The sequence below is a fragment of the Elephantulus edwardii genome, unplaced genomic scaffold (assembly GCF_000299155.1).
Source record: "Elephantulus edwardii isolate Elephantulus edwardi_28Jun2011 unplaced genomic scaffold, EleEdw1.0 scaffold00622, whole genome shotgun sequence".
NCBI lineage: Eukaryota > Metazoa > Chordata > Mammalia > Macroscelidea > Macroscelididae > Elephantulus > Elephantulus edwardii.
The window spans coordinates 98,297-104,470 of record NW_006400372.1 but is presented as its reverse complement, the minus strand read 5'-3'; the positions used below and the strand labels follow the sequence as shown (position 1 = coordinate 104,470).

Genomic DNA, 6,174 nt, shown 5'->3' with positions numbered 1-6,174 from the left:
AACATTAAGGATGCCCAACGCATCCTTAAGTATTGCCACTCCTGGCTTGAATTTATTCCTTCAGCTTAAGAAATGCTGAGCAGGGAGTGCAGAGAGGAGACGTCAGTGGAGGGAGTGAGGAGCCACCAGGGGCTCCAGTGTGCAGGCTCGAGGGGCCCCCGGAGGGACGCTGGGCCCCAGGACACGCAGGCCGGGACCTTCTGCGGTTGGCCTTCCGTGAGTGCAGAATAAGTGGCAGTAGGTTAAAAACACGTTCATGTCCTCTGGCTGTCGCCATCCGATCACTTCCCCGCGGGGTCGCAAGGACCGGGCTTGAGCTCCCCACGCTGGTGCCCCTAGCCCAGCGCACTCCCGGGCCTGGTCTCCGATGATTCAGGAGTCACAGCCTGCGCTGCTGCAACCTCAAGATGTTGAAGACCCAATGGAGACGCTTATGTTACACCCCGCAATCAAGGCTTTCCTGTGTGGCTCCATCAGCGGGACTTGTTCCACCCTCCTCTTCCAACCCCTGGATCTTATTAAAACACACCTCCAGACTTTTCAGCCCTCGGCCCAAGGATCCAGTCGTGTGGGGATGTTCACTGTGTTTTTGAAGGTGGTTTGCACAGAGACTCTTCTAGGCCTTTGGAAAGGAATGTCTCCTTCCGTTGTGAGATGTGTCCCTGGTGTTGGGAATCTACTCTGGCACACTCTACTGAAAGCAGTACTTCCAGCACTGCCACCCCTCAAGCGCCCTGGAGTCAGTCATACTGGGGGTAGGCTCATGCTCCGTGGCGGGGGTCTGCATGTTGCCCATCACTGTGATCAAGACACGCTATGAGAGTGGGAAGTTTGGCTTCCAGAGCAACTACTCAGCCCTGAAGAGCATCTATCGCCACGAGGGTTGCCGTGGACTCAGTGGCTTGATGGAGACTCTGCTTTGGGATGCACCCTTTTCTGGAATCTAACAAACTGTGGCTTACTCTGAGAAGAATGGGAATCCCAGAACATTTAATCGTGCTAATGCAAAACCTATACTTGGACCAAGAGGCAGTCGTCAGAACAGAGCAGGGTAACACTGCATGGTTCAAAATTAGGAAAAGTGTGCGCCAGGCATGTGTCCTATCTCCATACCTTTTCAACCTGTATGCAGAGCAGATTATCCAAGAGGCTGGGCTCTATGAGGAGACGCATGGCGTTAGGATTAGTGGAAGATCTATCAACAATCTGCGTTATGCAGATGACACAACCTTGCTCGTTTAAACTGAGGAGGACCTCATGCACTTACTGCAGAGGGTCAAGGACTGCAGCCTTCAGTATGGACTGAGGCTCAATGTCAAGAAGACAAAGATTCTCACCACTGGACCAATTGGTAGCATCGGGATGGATGGCGAAGAGATTAGGATTGTCCACAGCTTCAGTTTGCTTGGCTCCACAGTCAACACTCTTGGCACCAGCAGCCAGGAAAGAAAAAAATATATTGCGATGGAAAAGTCTGCTGTTAGGGACCTCTCTAAAGTACTCAAGAGCAATGGTGTCTCTTTGGAGATGAAGGTGCGAATGATAAAGGCCATGGTTTTTTGCAATCACTTGTTATGCATCAGAGAGCTGGACAATGACTAGGGAGGACAGAAGGAGAATTGATGCCTTTGAGCTGTGGTGCTGAAGAAGAGTATTGAATGTACCATGGACTGCCAAGAAAACAAACAGATTCATCCTAGAGAGGGTTAAACCAGGCTACTCCTTGGAGGCAAAGATTCTGGGGCTTCGTCTGACATACTTTGGACATGTTGCAAAGAGAGATCAGTCTTTGGAGAGGGACATCATGCTGGGTAGAGTAGAGGGACAGCACAGGAGGGGAAGACCCTCTATGAGGTGGATTGATTCAGTGACTGGGGTAATCGGGATGGGTGTGTCAGAGGCAATGAGATTGGCACAGGATAGAGCAGGGTTTAGGGCTGTTGTACATAGGGTCGCTATGAGTCGCAAATGACTCGACGGCATATAACAACAACCACCTAATGTTTTACACCAGACCAAAAACAGTGCCCAAAGACCAGCTGGATGCAGTCCACATCCCCTTTGTGAATTTCAGCTGTGGAGTATTTGCTGGTATTCTGGCCTCGCTGGTAACTCAGCCTGTGGATGTTATCAAGACTCATGCAGATTGCCCTGGTGGAATTCCGGTGGATAAGCCAGGCAGTTACACTGATTTTTAAAGACTACGGGCTGTGTGGCTTCTTTCAAGGTGGGATGCCATGGGCCCTCCGCAGGACTCGCATGGCAGCGACGATCTGGACAGTCTATAAAGAGATGATGGCTAAGATGGGGCTCAAGTCCTGACCACACAATGCCAGAGGAGGGTAGGACCTCCTCCTGCCTTGGCTTCCTCCCAGGGCTGCTTTACCTCACTCTCCTGGAGCAAGACCGTGTCCTTTGGGGACCAAGCAGAAACACTGCCTTAGTGACTCCACTGACCTAGAGACCTGCCTAGAGGCTCTGGAAACCTCACAATAGAGGCTACACTGGAGAGTTAGGAGAAAGGTCTGTGCATGCCAGAGGCCCACCCAAGAAGGCATTGTCGAGAGAGCAAGCATCTATCCATCAGGTGGTCTGCATGAGCCTTACATCGTCACCAGTGTCTCATTGATCCCCAGTGGGACAAGCAATTATAAAGCTGAAGCCATAGGCCACCTGCTGTGCCAAGATGCTCTGGCTGGGGACTCTGGAGTTACTGTCACCACATGTTAAGACTGTGTGGAAGGAAGAATGCTAAGATGAGGAAGGAAAGACTATTATTTACTTCTTTATCAACTTCCCAAAGGCTCTGGGAAATGGGGACGTGGCTTCCTAGCCTATGAATGGGATCCAAACAAATGCTGCCTTCTCCCCTGAAAAAAAAAAGAAAAAAGAAATGCTGAGCAAGTTTGGCCCTTTTGATTTTCTGACACCAGCTCTTTGCACATTTCATTATAATACCTTGCTTTGTCATCCTGAACTACCCTTTGAAAGTTTTCTGTTCAGCTCTTTAATTTCTTGAATTCTTTCTTTAGCTTTGTCTTCTCGGCGCTCTAATACAATATTCAGGATCTCATCTGATGTTCATTTTGGTCTTTTCTTCCTCTTCTACCTTTGTAATGATCTTTCGCATTCCTCATGGACAATATTCTTGATATCTTCCCACAGCTCATTTGGTCTTCACTCATTGGTGTTCAAGGCTTCAAACGTGTTCCTGAGATGATTTTGAAATTCGAGTGTGATGGACTTAAGGTCAAATTTTGGTTCCTGTGGACGCTGTCCTGGATGTGTTCACTAAGTTATGGAAATAAGTCTGGAGGACAGCCATCTGGCCAGCTGTCTGGAAGAGATTGATATTTTTTCCCCCTCCAAAGAAGGGTGACCCAACAGAATGTGGAAATTATTGAGCAATATCATTAATATCACACGCAAGCAAGTTCTGCTGAAAATTATCCAGAAATGACTGAAGCAACATGTCAACAGAGAACTGCCAAATGTTCAGGCTGGGTTTAGAAGAGGCTGTGGTCGTAGGGATTTTTTTTTTCTTTTCCAAACTTTTATTATTTGTGCACATTCAACTGAAAAAGATAACTTTTACAGGTTCTTTGGTGCCCAGGTCGTAGGGATTTTATGGCTAATGTTCGATGGATCTTGGCAGAAAGCAGAGAGTACCAGAGGAATGTCTATCTGTGCTTCATTGACTATGCAAAGGCCAGTTTAGTTTGTAATTCTAATAGCAAATCTGTCTTTACATCAACTGACTTTTAGTTACAAAAGCCCTGATTGGTTTAAATAAGAGGTTTCTATCCTACAACTGATTGTTAACTAAATAAAAACGACCACAAAACTTGCACCTGATTTTTAATGAAATAAAAAATGACCAAACAGCTTACACTTGATTATTAATTACGTCAATCCAGGAAATCAAGAGACAAATTGCACTGGGAAAGTCAGCTGTCAGGGACCTCTCCAGAGTACTGAAGAGCAATGACGTCAGGCTGGAGACTTAAGTGCGCCTGATGTGGGCCATAATCTTCACAATTGCGTGCTATGTGTTAGTGACAGTGACTAGGCACTTATTTTGGACATGTTGCTAGGAGGGGCTATTCCTTAGAGAGGGACATGATGCTTGGAAGGGTGGAGGGTCAGCAAAAGATAGGAAGACTCTTGATCAGGTGCATTGACACAGTGAACTGCTGCAATAGGCTCAAATGTGTCAGGAAGTTTGAAGATGGCACAGAATAGGATCGGGTTCATATCTGTTGTTTATAGCGTCACTACGAGTCATACTCCACTACTTAATGGCACCTAACAACAATTGCAAGTACAAGCAAAGGCATTTAACTGTGTGGATCGTAACAGATAGGGCTAATTGAGAAGAATGGCAATCATAGAATACTTGTGAGAGTTTCTGAAAGCTTCTGTGTCTTGGTTGACTGTCTGCATACAAGTTTAGAGTACCACTTCAAGAACACTCAGCAGGAAACTAGCTTGAAACAGCTTACAAGGCAAGCATGTGGACATAGCCCCAAGAAACACAGGGTGTTTTCCATGAGACCTCATAAGACCCCTGAAGAGCAGCTGTGAAGGTTTTATGAATGAGAAACTAAAGTCCTTGAGAGCTTTTAGAAAATACAGATTAATGAGAAGCTATTGTCCTTGAGAATTTGCCAAAGATAAACTTTTTGTGTCTTTGTTAGAACTATCTGAGTAAATCATTAAAAGCCCTGGTTCCTGGATACTCAAAGACACATTCCCTTCTAGCCCCAGTGTTAATTGTTAGATATGTTACTTTAGGGTTTTTGAGATAATTGTTTGCTGTGTAGCAAGAAGCTTGGTTATTTTGATAGTAATGGAATACTTGCATTTTCTATATATGCTGAAAAAATCAAAGCTTGGCCCTTTTTGGCTCTTGCCTAAATCCCCTGTGCCTCATTTTCTCTCTTTGTCTCTCCATATGTATTTTCCTCAGCAGCACCATGGCCTCAGGCCCTGCTGGTAAACGGCAACAGACTTTTCCCATGTGAAACCTATACTTAGACCAAGAAGCTGTCATCCAAACAAGGCAAGGGAATATTGCATGTTTAAAATAAAGTGTGTGTCATTTCTCCATATATATTTAATACGTACAATGAAAATAATAACATAGGAAACTAGACTATGCAGAAGAATGTGGCATCAGGATTAGAGAAAGATTGTCAATAACTTACATTATACAGAATTACCAATTGCTGCAGAAGATCAAAGACTAAAGCTTTCAACATGGATTACATCCAAACACCAAAAGGAAAAAAAAGAAAGAAAATACTCACCACTTGGAAAACAGGCAACATCATAATGAATAGGAAAAGACTGAAGTTGTAAAAAAATTTCGTCTTGCTTGGATCCACAATTAACATCCTTGGCAGTAACAGTCAAGAAATCAAAAGATGTACTGTATTAAGAAAACCTGCTGTCAAGGACCTCTACAAAATGCTGAAGAGAAAGGACATAAGTTTAAATACCAAAGTTCTGATCCAAGCCTTAATTTTTTTAATTACCTGTTAATTATCTGAAAGTTGGACAATAACTAAGGATGATAGAAAAATTGCTATCTTTGAGTTGTGGTGTTGAAGAAGAGTACTGACTATTCCATGGACTACCAAAAAAACAAACAAGTATTTCTGAGAAAAAGTGCAACCAAGGTCCTCCTTGGAAGCAAGGATGGTGAAGCTTTGTACTTTGGCATGTTGTTAGGAGGTACCAGTCCTTGGACAAGGACACCTTGCTAGAAAAGGAGAGCGTCAGTGTTGTTATGTGCAGTCGAGTCACTTGCAACAGCCCTAAACCCTGCTCTATCCTGTGCCAATCACACTGCCTCTGACACACCCATCCCAATTACACCAGTCACTGAATCAATCCACCTCATAGAGGGTCTTCCCCTCTTGCGCCGTCCCTCCACCCTCCCAAGCATGATGTCCCTCTCCAAGGACCTGCCCCTCCTTGCAACATGTCCAAAGTATGTAAGACAAATCCCAAGAATCCTTGCCTCCAAGATGAATGTTTGTTTTATTAGCAGTCCATGGTACACTCAATACTATTCTCCAGCACCACAGCTCAAAGGCATCAATTCTCCTTCTGTCCTCCTTAGTCATTGTCCAACTCTCTAATGCATAACAAGTGATTGCAAAGACCATG

The 6,174-nt window shown here is 45.0% G+C and overlaps 1 pseudogene; it reads left to right on the top strand.

Annotated features, from left to right (window-relative positions):
* The first annotated feature begins 367 nt into the window (after nt 1–367).
* On the top strand, nt 368–2,322 carry LOC102861756 (annotated as a pseudogene).
* The last annotated feature ends 3,852 nt before the right edge of the window (nt 2,323–6,174 follow it).